Raw genomic sequence first — 14,916 nt, 5'->3', positions numbered from 1 at the left:
GAATACATTGACAAATAACGCCCAAAATCACTCGTTTTGGGGCTTAATAAGAGTCCGAGTTACCAAGCTAGGTGACACTCGCAAGGATTTCACTTTCAAACTAGGTGAAAGTTTGATAATCAAGATAAATACTTTGAAAATATCGCCCAAAATCAATCATTTTGGGACTTCAATAATAATATGACTTTCAAACTAGATGAAAGCTTAGATGATTCCATAATATGACGAATAATGCCCACATGTTGGGACATTAATAATAATATGACTTTCAAACTAGGTGAAAGCTCAGATGACTTTATACACTCATCATTGAAAACCACATATAAGTAAAACCCAATATATTAAGAATAATAATGGTGAAGTATTGAATTTCCACGCATAAATAATAAATAATTCTTTTAATAGGTGTCAATATCATACTTGATCACTTTCCATATCGACCCATGAATACAACAAATACGGAACACCCGATATACGTTGATGAATAAAAGTAAGAATAACCATATGATCATCATCAGATTAATATAATATATTCTTCACTTGGCAATACTAATCAAAGATTTGCATCCTTTATGTAGCATTTCATTAGAAGGCGAGGATGATGATTTTTCTCCATGCATCGAGTCACCTCAGATTGAACCACCGTCGGATCATATTCGGATTCAGCCAATACATTGAATTGGGCAATATTTGGAGTAATTTTTTCAGATTGAAATCACGTAGCTGAAGCTAGTTCGGAAACGTTCTACAGGTCATCTTATCCTTTAGATAGTGCATCAAACCGAACTTCAACAATGAGACTGAATTTTTTGGTCAGTTGAAGTTGGTTTGGAAACTTTCTATGGATCTAATAACCCTTTAGAAGGTGCATCAAACCAAATTTGGGTCCGAATTTATGATAATACGTCATGACAATTACTCAACCGGGTCTTCGATGATTCGGATGTAGCATAACTCAGCTACTTTCAATACTTAGACAATTTTGCGAAATTATTGGAGGCCCTTGGGGGGGGTCCGAGTTTTTAATATTTCGGACAAATTGATGATACGGCAAAAGACAAAACTTGTATAATAACCTTAGACAAGAGAATCCGGCTATTCGATGGTACAAAATGACTCATCGCATCCGAATCGCTTATGATATATAGCTTATTAATTAGACGGTCACATAGCTGGAGTTGACAAAAAATGGTGAAATTAAAGAGCTGGATATAATATATCACATAATTAGACGGTCACACACGAGTGGGAACCTTCTTTTCCTCATAGCAAAATGATCTTCAAATCAAATCTTTATCATTAACAAATAATTTCCGAATCCCCAAAAATAATGGGTGCCGAGAAAAATTCAAGAAATATTCACATACGGCACAGTAAAGATAAGATGATGGTCCTTTAGACCGAAACCACTTAGTTTAAGCTAGTTTGGAAACGTTCTATGGGTCATCTAATCCTTTAGAATGTGCATCAAACCGAACTTCAACATTAGGACTGAAATTTTTAGTCGATTGAAGTTGGTTTGGAAACGTTCTACGGATCTAATAACCCTTTAGAAGGTGCATCAAACTGAACTAACCATTGAAACGGTATACATTGATGAATAAGAGCAATAAGATCCAACTTTATATCCTTGAATAATGACAAACACTTGAAATGATTTGGCCCAAATATTCTCGATCAAGTTTTTCTCCCAAAAGTGAAGAGTTAATAGTATCTGGAGATAGAGAAAAAAAAATGTTTTCTTTTTTTGCTTGTTACATTCCTCATCATAAAATAAAAACCGTGCGGAAAAACGGTTATTAAAGTAGGACCGGACCGGGTCCGTATGTTGAGAGTTTCCAGAGAAATCGCAGGACCCGACCGGGTTTAGGCAAGACTTGACCGGGTCCGTAAGCTGAAAGGAAATCTGATGATTTGGTTTGTTGAGTGGTGATAGCCGAATGAATTTGGTGATATACAAAATATAATCATGATTGGAAAGTACATGTTAATGGGAATTAATTACTGATAGGAATTAATAATTGCATCCAATTCTCAGTATAAAAGAAGTTGGATTAAGCTTCTTCTCTATTGGATTGTTAACTCAATTGATTGAGTTGAATATGAATCCTGATCTTGCAATGAAAAATCTAATAACTTTCAGCCCTAATAATGTTATTATGAATATAAAGAATAATAGCTGAACTTTAATAAAGTTTTAATAATGCAATAATACCCCAAGACGGTTATTTCACTTCGTTAGCTTGTGATGCAAGAAGATTTCAAAGGACGATCCAAATATTAACTTGGACGTTTTTTTTTTTTTTTTTTATATAAATCCAACCAGCAAAAGATATAGCAAATACTCCCAAACATTACTCCATTACAGTTCCTGACTTATACCCACCGAAAAAAAATGATGAGATAGTTATACGCCATAAAATTGGGTATCTGCGGAGTTGTTCGGAAAAGGCGGCAGTGAGGTTTCGTGCTAGCATGTCCAGATCACGGCGAGTCACGGCTTGATTGTTAGCGTGACCCACTGAAGTGTCTGTATCTGTGCTATGCACGGTAGCGGTTTGTGTTGGATTTCTTTTGGAAGCCATGACTTTTCGTTCAGTCCCCACAGACGGCGCCAAACTGTTTCGGTCATGAAACGAGAAAGTGCAAAAGTCACTTAAAATAACTGGAGATAGGTGTAATCGGGTACAACCATCAATATGCTGAAAATGTATATGATCCTTCCGCTGATGAGACCTCAAATCCTGCAATACAACGTTAGCCTTGTCCGGGGGGTTATTTCCCGGAAAACCCCTCCGACGCTCAAGTCAGATCGAGAGACAGAAAGTAATGAATATATGATAATAAATGAATACAAGATTAACGGATTGTAGGATGAGTTCAGATCAATTGAAGGAATATTTGGTTCAGTATAGATTGTACGTAGGAGGGTGAATATTTATTGTGGTGTAACGATAACAATATAAAAACTTAGTCCGGTGCAAATGATGTACGCGACATGTATTTATAATGGTAGAATGGAGGTTGGATGGTGAATTAATGTGGGAATCATGGGTATGATGGGTGAGTGGTAGGTTATGATGAGTAGTGGGTAGTTATTTTAAGAAGTTATTGAACCGAGCTGGGTGGTTAGGGTTTGACTAAATAAATTACGGGTTTATTTATTTGACCCCATAACAAGAAGAATATAAGAAGAGTACAAATAATGATTTGAGGTTAGAATTGAATTGTATTTAAAATGAAACAGGTGGTATCAGATGAAGCAAGAGCAATGTATAATGGAGGAACAGCAGGATTAACATATTGGAGTCCAAATGTGAATATATTTAGAGACCCAAGATGGGGAAGAGGCCAAGAAACTCCTGGTGAGGACCCTTTTTTAGCTGCCAAATATGCTTCTAGTTATGTTCAAGGTCTTCAAGGTCATTACAATAAGAACAGGTTAAAGGTTGCTGCTTGTTGCAAGCATTATACTGCTTATGATCTTGATAATTGGAATGGCATTGATCGTTACCACTTTAATGCTCGAGTAAGTCCTTTTTATGTATCCACTTAATACTCTTCTTTTTTTATTTTATTACTTTGATTTTTCTTTTTCTTTTTCTTTTCTATTTTTGATTGTTTTTTAATATATAGGCCCTCCGTTCTCTAATAAAGTTCCTACAACAAATATTTACGGGAATTAAGCAACACTACTCGTAGTCAATGACATAGTCAAAATAGAACAGCCATTGAGCCCCATTCATCATTGGTAGACGACTTATACAATTTGATAAAGTTACGTAAGATGCTTTCTTAGTTTCAAATTAGTGATAACGTTTGCTTTTTTATGCAGTTAATGTATAATTTAATTCTTAATATCTTTAATAATGTATAATAAAAAATTATAAAAATTTAATATTAATAATCTTTATATTGAGACGAATTAAATACAATCTTACTTAACTATATTTTAACTTATAGATTAAAAATTAATAACAAACTAAAAATAATAGATAAATATTACAAATATTAATAAATGATGGGACTTAAAAGCATGAGGATATGCAAGTCGCAACATGGATAATAATCTTCATAATTTTGCTAATCTTATCTACAATTCTTCCACGCAACAATATTCATACCTTCAACTCCTAGTCTCACTCATTTTATATAACTTGAAAAAGCTGAATCGATTTATCTGATAATCGATATTAAATGGTGAAAATAATAATAAATAGTTAGTGTAATTTTAATATAAATATTTCTTAATAAATTTAATAGTCATGCTTATTTTTGTATAACGTATACTCATTTTCTTTACAAAATTCTTCCAATGCATTACCGTTTGAAAATGTGATACTAGGTTGTAATAAAAAACTTGAACAAAAAAAACTTTTAGGTAATTTCACGTGTTAACCTTGAGTTGTCGGCTTTTCCATGTGGTAGGCAAATATTTTTTTCAATCCACATGATGACCTTAAGGTTCCAACGTTTCCACATGGTAGACAAAAGGAAAGTGTTTTTGGTAACTTTACGCTATTTTTCCCAAATATAATGACCTTTTTTTTCAAAAAATAGACGTCGTAATCACCTAATTCATTGGCCACATATTTCGAAATCCAGTCGAAATTGAATGCTTAATTTAACTAAAAATTTAACATTTTGTTTAGCAAATGAAAGAGTTAGAAGCTCAGTGTCACCATGTGGATTTATTGTCTACCTGCATGTGGAAAAACTAAAAACTCAAGGTCATTATATGGAATTTCCCAAAACTTTTTATACTCAAACTTTCATTATAATTTATAATGAAAATATATAATCATGATACATATTACAGAAATTTAAACTACTAATTATTCTCATTACTATTAATTATTACTGATTACTAAATTGTTAGTTGCAAAATGAATGTAACAATGAGTATATTAACTTTGAAAATTTAAAATCATGATAATCATTTATCGTAGCAGATACATGATTGAACCTGTTAAACCAATTGATTAGACATAAGTATAAGGAACTACGACTATATTATTATCAACTTTCGTATACAACTTTTTCTTTATGATTGGTCAACGAGGGCAATGTTTCTAATAACAATCTAATCATCTTGATAAATCTTCATTGACAATATTAATTTAATATTTGCTTATTTGATTTTGATATATGATGCCTATAATAATATACTCCTATCTCTCACTCAATTTCCCACATTTTTTTATATATTATTTTGTCTAAATAAATTTTCTTTAATTTTATTTTGGAATATAACCCAATTATTTTACTCTCTATATTTTCCTTTTTATTTCTAAATATTCAATTAATTTAACTTATTTTACCTAAATTCTTAATCTTTGTGTTAGCCAAAAAGCAACTGGGCAAAACGGCCAAAACGAAATAGTATATTTATAAATTATTCATCATCATAATCATACCTAGTGTATCTTTATAAATGTGATATACTAAATTACTTCAAATTACTTATTGGAAATCAATATTTTTTTATTTATTATTTAAACAATAAAAATAACAATCTAAATGGGGGCGGGTGGATAGGTGAGTAAGCAAGACTTGGAGGACACATACAATGTGCCCTTTAAAGCATGTGTAGAAGAAGGACAAGTTGCTAGTGTCATGTGTTCCTACAACCAAGTTAATGGCAAGCCTACTTGTGCTGATGTTGATCTACTACGTAACACTATACACTATTTTCCTTTATCTTTCATTTATAAGTTTCAATCATTATTTATTATCTTCTTTTAACCAATTATGTACTCCTATCTTAAATATTGATTTTTGAAATTTGGGTTAGGTATATTGTATCGGATTGTGACTCAGTTGGTGTAATGTACGATTCTGAACATTACACCCGCACACCGGAGTAAGCAGCTGCGGATACTATCAAAGCGGGTTAGTTTTATATTCGATTTAATACATTATTTTCTTTTTAGCTGACTGTTATTGGAATTTTTGCTCATGAAAATGTTAGTAATTGGAATTTTATTTTCCATTCTACTTCCATGAAAAACTGAATTCCTATATTACCGTCCACGTAGAACGGGCTGGAAGAATTTTTTTACCAAACTGCTATCTAAGAAAGCGGTTTGGTTGTATTTCAAATCAAATGACTTTCTTAGATGGTGATTTGCTATAGACAATATTTTTTAAAAAAATATAAGAAAAACAAAACGCCATCTCAGATGAAAGTTTTCTCTTTTACAGATATTCATTATACGAGCGATTTGGTTATTAATAAAAATTATAAAAAAGAAAAATCAGCCAAACAAAACTGCTATCTGAGATAGCGATTTAGATTAAATACCAAAACACTATCTCAGGTAGCGATGTTATCTCGCAAACTTTAACAAAAAACTCGGTCTTACGTGGAAGGAACCATGGAAATTAAGTTTCCCAAAGCAGGAAATATGTTCCAAATTGCAATATTGAGGGAAAGTCTGTTGTAATTGGACATTTAAAAGTATATTGATTTTTCTCTAATAACCCAATACATTTGTTTGTGAATACATAACTTTTTCTTTGAATTCAGGTTTAGACTTGGATTGCGGGCCCTTTTTAGCAGTGCACACCGAAGGGGCAATAACGAAAGGACTATTGACAGAAGCTGATGTAAACCAGGCCTTGACAAACACCATAACTGTCCAAATGAGACTAGGAATGTTTGATGGTGAACCATCAGCTCAACCATTTGGAAACTTGGGCCCAAAAGATGTTTGCACTCCAGCCCATCAAGATCTGGCCCTTCAGGCAGCTCATCAAGGAATAGTTCTTCTCCAAAACAGGCTTGGATGACTGCCGTTGTCCGCAGCCCAACATCCTACTATTGTTGTTATTGGGCCTAATGCTGATGCTACCGTTACCATGATCGAAAACTACGCCAGTAAGTTTTTACCTAAATTCTTGTGTGAGACGGTTTTATCGTGAGATAATTTTTATACATGGGCTAAATAGCCCAACTAACATAATTATTATCTCTTATTATTTACACAAATTAACATGAAAAGAAGTATTTCAATTAGTACTATTAGCATCATAAATTTTGCCCAATAAGTAACGGTTTGCCTCACCATATATCACTATCACCATTTTAAATGCAACCAAATTTTTTATTCAGCTAGTCTCTTGAGAGACGTATTTCAAGTCCAACCCATTAAAGATTAATGTCTATTTACCGTATTCCTAATGCCTACTTGTATTATCTTTAATGCTTACTTACCGTATCCTTAATTCCTACTTTCAATATCTTAAATGCTTACTTACATCATTCTTAATGGCTACTTATAATATTTAAAAATATATAATAAGTCGGACCAAATAGAGATAGTCTCTCAAAGAGACCATCTCTCACAAGAATTTATGATATTTAAGCCCTAGTGCATTTTTAATATTTGACCCCTCGTATCTTTTTATGTTAAATCCTTCTACAAGTTGCTTTATTTTATTTTAAAATACAAAAAATTTACTATGTATCCTATTGTGCATGAGGCTTCCTAATTTTGGGGTTTGTAAAGTCGAGTATGTTGCACATGCCGTCAGGAGTGGAACCAGAAAAATAGACGAGGGATGTCGATAATTGAAAAAAAAATTAAATCAATTGCGTTAAAAATTACATTAAACAAGAATTGATTAAGGTAATTGTCCATGCTGAGTTTTCATATTCTGAAAACGGCGCATAATATCATCATTTGACAAATTTTGAAACAAATCACATTCAAAAGAAGTTACAACAGTATCATTTAAAAACTCATCAGATATCTTGTTGCGCAACTCAGTTTTGATAATCTTCATTGCTGAGAACACTCTTTCAACTGTTGCCGTAGATACTGGAAAAATCTATGTCAACTTCAAAAGCTCATAAAAATGTGGGCAAGACTTATACAAACTAGATTGAACAAATGTTTTGGAGAATTCACCATGAGTACTTAAGCTTGAAAACCGCTCATCAGTAGAGAAATTATCAATAAAAGTATCCAACTCAAAACTAAGACAATCTAAGACAAAATAATCAAAATTATGGGGATACAACTTTGCCATTTTGAATACCTTCTCTTTGTTGTAATAGGAAAATGAATTAGCAGGATTCAAAATACCAACTCCAATAATTAAATCTGTACTAATCTCAGGAAAACGACAATCAAGTTCTTGCATTTGCATATCAATAATCGTGTAGAAAACATTAACACGATAATAGTGCTCATTTATCACATTTGAGAGTCTGCATTTCGACTTTCCTCGAGCACGTAAAGGGGCTAACTCATCCATTCTAGGAATATCAATGTCATGTTGTACACAAAAAGATTTCACTTCATTCATCAAATATTCCCATCCTTCATCCCTAGTCTTTTGAAATCGCCTTTTAGTAGTACCAAGCAAGGACATAGCATTTACAACATCATGATCTCTTCTTTGGAAGGATAGACTTAGTCCATTAGAGATCCCTAATACTAATTTCATTAAATAAATCATGAAAGCAAAATTAAAATTTTGTATGCCATCCAAAATAGCTTGAGTTCTAGCTATATCATCATCTCCGACAACTACAAGAGCATCAAGCAGATTAGCTATAGGAGAAAACATTTGAATGAAATTGGAGAAAGTTTTAAAATGAGAACCCCAATGAGTATCCCCAGGTCTTTGAAGACCAACTTCTTGATTTAAACCTTTTCTAGTTAATAGCTCACCTTCAGATAAGGCTTTTTCAACCATCTCAGCTTGTTTTTGTCGAAACTTATCTCTACGTTTATAAGAAACACTAATAGTATTCAATGCAAGATTGATCAAATCAATAAGACGCTCAACATCAACATGTTTGTGTGCAAACTTAACAAGAGTCAATTGAAGTTGGTGAGCAAAACAGTGTACATAATGTGCAGATGAACAATCATTCTGGATTAAAGTCCTTAGCCCATTAATATGACCTCGCATGTTGCTTGCTCCATCATAACCTTGCCCCCTTATATGAGATGGACTCAAAGACCAGTGAGCAAGCATAGAATATATTGTTTCTTTGAGTGACTCAGCAGTAGTGCTAGTATCATGGGTATGACCAACTAAACACTCCATCACAAAACCCCTTTTATCAACATATCTCAAAACAAGAGTCACTTGTTACTTACAAGAGACATCACAGGATTCATCGACTAAGATAGCAAAATAATCATCCCCGAGTTCCTCAAGAATAGCGTTAATGGTCTCTTTATAACAAGCATTGGCAATATCTTTTTAGATCAAAGGAGATGTCATTTAATTATTACCAAGAGCATTTTTTAAAACTACATTACCAACACTTTCATTCTTTTTGGCAAAAAACTCTAAGAAAGTAAGAAAATTACCTTTTCTATTGGATGTTTCACTTTTATCATGACCTCGAAAAGGTAATCTTGAATACAAAATTAATCTAGCACTATCCACAGATACATTCAAAGCATTTCTATATTCAACTTTAGCTTGATCAGATTGTTTGTGAAAAGCAAGTTGTATGGATTGCTTTTGCATCATAAGATTCTCACATCTTTTCACACATTAATTATGAATACTATTCGGTTTCCCAATATGTTTATTAAATATTTTGATATTATTCCAAGTCTCAAACCTTTACTAATGAATATGTCTCCTCAATAGTGACTTACAATTTCACTTTTAGTTGTAAACAAATAACAACACAAGCAATAGCAAGCATCATTCTTAAGACTATATTCTAACCAATTAGAATACTTATCATACCAAGACTTGTTAAATCGGCGTGCATATCCAGACAATATAGTTTGGGGATAAGTATCATGTGGGGGTTGATAGGGACCTCTTTGAATATAAGCTCTTCTTACCTCATCACGATCATTCAGATCATAATTTGAAATTGGCCATCTATCAGCAGGATCGGAGGGAAGAACACTTACATCAATTCTACTTTTTTGAGTAGAAGGGGTATGTTGTTGAGGCGATTTAGCTTCCTCTAGGGGAGTTGGTGAATTTTTAGATCTTAAACTAGTATTGCGAATCGACGATCCAAATGATAATTTTGTTGGCTTCTAAACTAGCTGAAAATTTACTAAAAAGAAAAGCGTGACAAACTTAAAGAAACATAACTACAAAAAATTTACTAAAATTGTGAAATAAATTCATTGTGGTTGATGTAATTTTAGGTGTGGCATGTGGATACACATCTCCATTGCAAGGCATATCAAGATACGCAAAAACAATACATGAAGCAGGATGCATAGGTGTAGCTTGCAATAGCAACCAACTATTTGGGGCAGCAATATCAGCAGCAACCCATGCGGATGCAACAGTATTAGTAATGGGCCTGAACCAATCCATCGAGGCCGAAGCCCTAGACAGAAAGTCTGTTCTTTTACCGGGCCACCAGCAAGAATTGATTTCAAGGGTGACCATGGCTTCTAGAGGCTCAAGTATTTTTGTTTTGATGTGTGGTGGGCCTGTTGATGTATCCTTTGCTAAAAATGACCCAAAGATTAGTGCCATTTTGTGGGTTGGTTATCCTGGTCAAGCTGGTGGTACTGCTATTGCTGATGTCCTCTTTGGTACCACTAATCCAGGTTAGTTTACTAATTCCATTTCTCTGGGGCGTAATTTCATAATGATTGATTTTTAAAAACATTCACAAACAACTTGTTTCGTAGGTAGTAATTAAAGGTGGTTAGGGGTGTTCAAAACCGGGTACCGAGTCAACCCGGATCTGGAAATTCGGGAACCCGCTTTTTTGGGTACCTAAAATTGTGACCCGGATCCGACCCAGTTAAACCGAGTATCCAAATTTCGGATACCCGGTTTAAACCGAGTCGGAAATTGGATACTCGGTTTCGATTGTTTCCTAAAAATTGTGTTGTTTTCCTTATTTCTTTTAACTTTTTTTCCTTATTTTTTTTATAAACTGGGTCAAAAACATGATTTTTTTAAGAAAAAATTGTGTTTTTTTAAAATTGGATAGGCAAAATATTTATGTATGTTGAAATTCGCCGTTTGAAATATTATTTAAGGACAATAATAGAATATAATTTAACACATTACTTTGAATTTTAACACACTTAATTTTTTTTAGGGTTAAATGGTTATAATATACTCCCTCCTATTCAGCTCAGGTGTCCCATTTCCTTTTATGGTCAAGTCACCTTAAATGTCTCATTTCTATTTTTGGCATGGATTTTTGACTATTATACCCTTAGTACTTTATCCTATTTTCAATTATACCCTCTATTACCCTTACTAATTTTCCCTCCCTTATAATTAATCTACATACTTAAATCCTGATTAATACCCACCCATTTACACATTCCCTCCCTTTATAAACCTAAAATCCTACCCATTCCCCATTCATCGTGCCGTTTTCTCTTAATCTTGGGTTGAAAGCTTCACCTTCTTCCTTATCTTCTTTCTTGTTCTTCTCTGAAAACCCTAAATCTGGGTTGAAGCTTCACCATCTTCCTTAATTTCTTTCGTGTTGTTGTCATGGCAAACTCCACTTCGCCTTTTAAATCCCCCTGAAGAATCCTAACTCGACAATCGACTCACCCATGAAAAACCCTAACTCGCGTACTTCTTTACTTTTGAGAATCCCCAAATCTCCTTACAAATCGCCTTCTAAGATAGACTTTAAGGGGTTCGATGATGGAAACCCTAGATCTTGACTGAAATCGTTTGAGGAAGAGTCTTATGATTACAATGATGACTCAACTTCTGTTGAGACTAATCCTAAGTGGGGAAGAGAACTTGACTCTGAAGGTGAACCCATTTACACACCTGAGCCTGATATGTATCCTGATCGTGAATATTCTTCCATTGATGCTGTTTTTTCGAATACTGATTGTGAAGAAGAAGATTGGCTTTATAAGCTTGGTCCTTTCTCAAGTGAGTTTCTGTTTGTGTTGGTGCATGTTCATTTTGACTGATGATGATTTTTAAGTTAAACGTTTTTTCATGCATTTAATTTCATTCCTCTGTGATCTGAAAGTGAGAGCAGTTTTAGCCACCAAAAAATCGAACAAAGGGGGTTTGGATTGTTTTCCAACGTTTAATGCACAAAGATGTTCGATTTTGTACTCAATGATTTAAAAAAAAAAAAAAATTTACCTGAGAGTTCTAAAACAACCAATTTTTTCAGTAATGTATATTTGAATCAAAATGTTTCATTGAAAACAACATAAAATTTTTGTTGTTTGCATCTGAAATATCCCATGTTAAAGATCCCAAAAATATGTCCAAATTCAAAAGGAATTTAGATTTCAAACATGTAGCTATGCTGGTTATGGTTGTGTTGGCTGATCTTCTGTGCTGTTGTTGCTTTCCTCTGTGTCCCAAAAAATGTTGTTGGTTGCTGTTCTTTTGATCATACGATGCTTTCTGTTGCAACTGCTGAAATTTGTTGAGTTTGGTTGTTGGTTACTTCTGAGATTTCTACATTCAAATCCCCTTCATCATATCCCCCTGCATACCCAATGAGTTCCACAAGCTGATTCATTTTTTCTGTACTTAGCTTTGTGAATAAATATTGAAGTGAATCAACAACCAATTGTTTGTCAATAGTCAGGTAATCTGGTAAAGTCCCTTCCCTTGCTGCCTTTGTTTTGTTCATGTGAGGAATGTGATAGTCAAACCCCCCCTGTTTTTTCATGACCTCTATCATACAAGCTTGTAAAGTGATGAATACAAACCTTAAACATTGTGGACTCAGATTTTGAAATGCATTATTCACAGCCTTAAGTAACTCTTTAACATTGTAAGCAGATTTTTGATATTGCAAAGCTTGAATTGATCTAAAAAAACCTAAATCTAGCACGTTCATGTCAGGGGAATTTGGAGGTTGTTGCACTAATTGTATATTAAATCCATCTTTCATTGCCTCTTCTAAAAACCCTCTGTCATTGTGTGCTATATGAGGTTTGGCATTGTCTTATTGAATGTAAATATGCTTGGACAATTCTGCAGGCCATTTTGCTCTAATGGTTGGCAGCACATTAGTGATAAGCATTTCTCTAATGTGCTCTTTTGTGATTGATTGTATTGGCTTAGTTTCCATCTCCCCCTTTTCCTGTTCTTTGAGCTTCTTTTTGCTGGCTCCTGTGTAATAAATGGCCAAATGCCTATCTTACCATCAAAAAAAACATCACCTTCAGTTGTAAATATAGGCTTTGTTACAGCACACATAAACATGATTTTTGGTATGAACCTTTTTGATTGACATTCTCTATGTGGTTCTACTTCACCCGGAGCTAGATAATAACTCTGTGTCTCTCGGGTTAGATAGAAGTGTTTTTCATCTATGTGAACAACGTTAGTATATGGCTTAAACTTGAATGCATCATTTTGTTCATCATATTGACATTTAGATAATGCAAAGCTTAACCTGTGTAACTTGTTGTTTTCATTCAAAGTCGGTTTGATTGCGTTTGTGTGCCTTCTTATTACTTTGTTCCTCTTCCACCTACACACCGTTGATTGTGACACTTCCATCTGCTTTGCTACTGAATGCTGAGTACCCTTGAGTTCATATTTGATGGCCTTAAATTTTTCTTCATCGAATTTTATTTTGTTTGCTGCTTCTTTCCCCCCTCTCTTGCTGTTGAGGTTAATGACTGTGGTGTTGTTTGTCATCTGCTTCTTGACATCATTCCACAATCGTGTAATTGTTTTCCTACAAATCTCAAACTCAATCGCAAGTGCGTTGATGGTGCCTTGCGCTGGTTTGCCCTTCTTATTTAATGCAGACAGCAGCTTCTACATTATGCGTTCTCTTTGTTGTGTACTTAAGTTTTTTGTAGGAGCCATTGTTTTAGATGAATGTGTAATAAATGACCATTGTCATTGTCTATTTATGCTTTCTGTTCTGTAATGTAATGATTGATTTTTTGTTCTTGTTGCACATTTCATTTTTGGCGCCATACTTTCTGTTTTCTCAATTTATGCTGTGGGCTTTGAAAATTTTCTTGAATTCTTGGCGGCAGTTTCTGATTATGTAATGAATTCCTTCTTTTTGGACATTTTAATTTGGGGTTTCAAATTAATTTCACTAGTGGAAAAAAATGTATTTGCTGCTCAATATTTGCTGCGGTTTTTGTGTATTAGCAGCAAAAAATAGAAAAACGTATTGGAAAAAAAAAAATACTCTAATTGCTGCGGTTATCCTAAGGACCGCAGCAAATACCCTAGCATCATGCATTTATTGCTGCGGTTTATGCACAACCGCAGCAAATACCCTAGCAAAATTGGACTAATTGCTCCGGTTTTCTAATGAACCGCAGCAAATGACCTTTGCACAAATAAAACCCGCCATTTCTTTTTATTTCTCATATCTTCTCAAATACGTTAACGTTATACAGTTGTTCTTCATTGAAAAAACGCTTCATCTTCATTTGCAATTCGTTCCTCTTCAACATCTTCACAAACGCTTCATATTGTGTTCGTTTCTTGTGTTCATCTTCATTTTCACAAACGCTCTTTTATTCATTTGCTGTTATTCATTTTCATTTGTACGTGTTCGTGTTGTTGTTCATCTTCTTCATCTTCACAAACTTGTTGCTATTCATCTTCACAAACTTGTTGCTGTTCGTGTTGCTTCTTTTCATCTACTGTACATCATCAAACTTGTGTTTTGAAGGTAAGTCCTTGTTGCTTCTTGTTGCTGTTTTTATTTTTAATTTTATTTTGAACTTTTGCTGTTTTTATTTTTATTTTTATTTCATCATCAAACTTCGAATTTTCATAAACGAATTTTCTTGCTGTTCTTGTTGCTGTTCATCGAATATATGTTTCTGTCAATTTCGTGCGTAAAGTAGGTCAAACATGGTTTGTTATGCACGAAACTTGGCACACAACACTATTTGGCATATATTATTGTGTTGAAATGGTTAGACTTGATAATAATAGTCATATGCTAGAAATTAGAAGTTAAGTTGCGATTTT

The 14,916-nt window shown here is 33.7% G+C and overlaps 1 pseudogene; it reads left to right on the top strand.

Annotated features, from left to right (window-relative positions):
* The window catches only part of LOC130810141 (putative beta-D-xylosidase), a 42,814-nt pseudogene that overhangs the window by 24,139 nt on the left and 3,759 nt on the right, over positions 1–14,916 (top strand).

Source organism: Amaranthus tricolor, chromosome 1, assembly GCF_026212465.1.
Source record: "Amaranthus tricolor cultivar Red isolate AtriRed21 chromosome 1, ASM2621246v1, whole genome shotgun sequence".
Classification (NCBI taxonomy): domain Eukaryota; kingdom Viridiplantae; phylum Streptophyta; class Magnoliopsida; order Caryophyllales; family Amaranthaceae; genus Amaranthus; species Amaranthus tricolor.
Note: the sequence above shows the minus strand (reverse complement) of the source record. Positions and strands in the feature narration are given on the sequence as shown.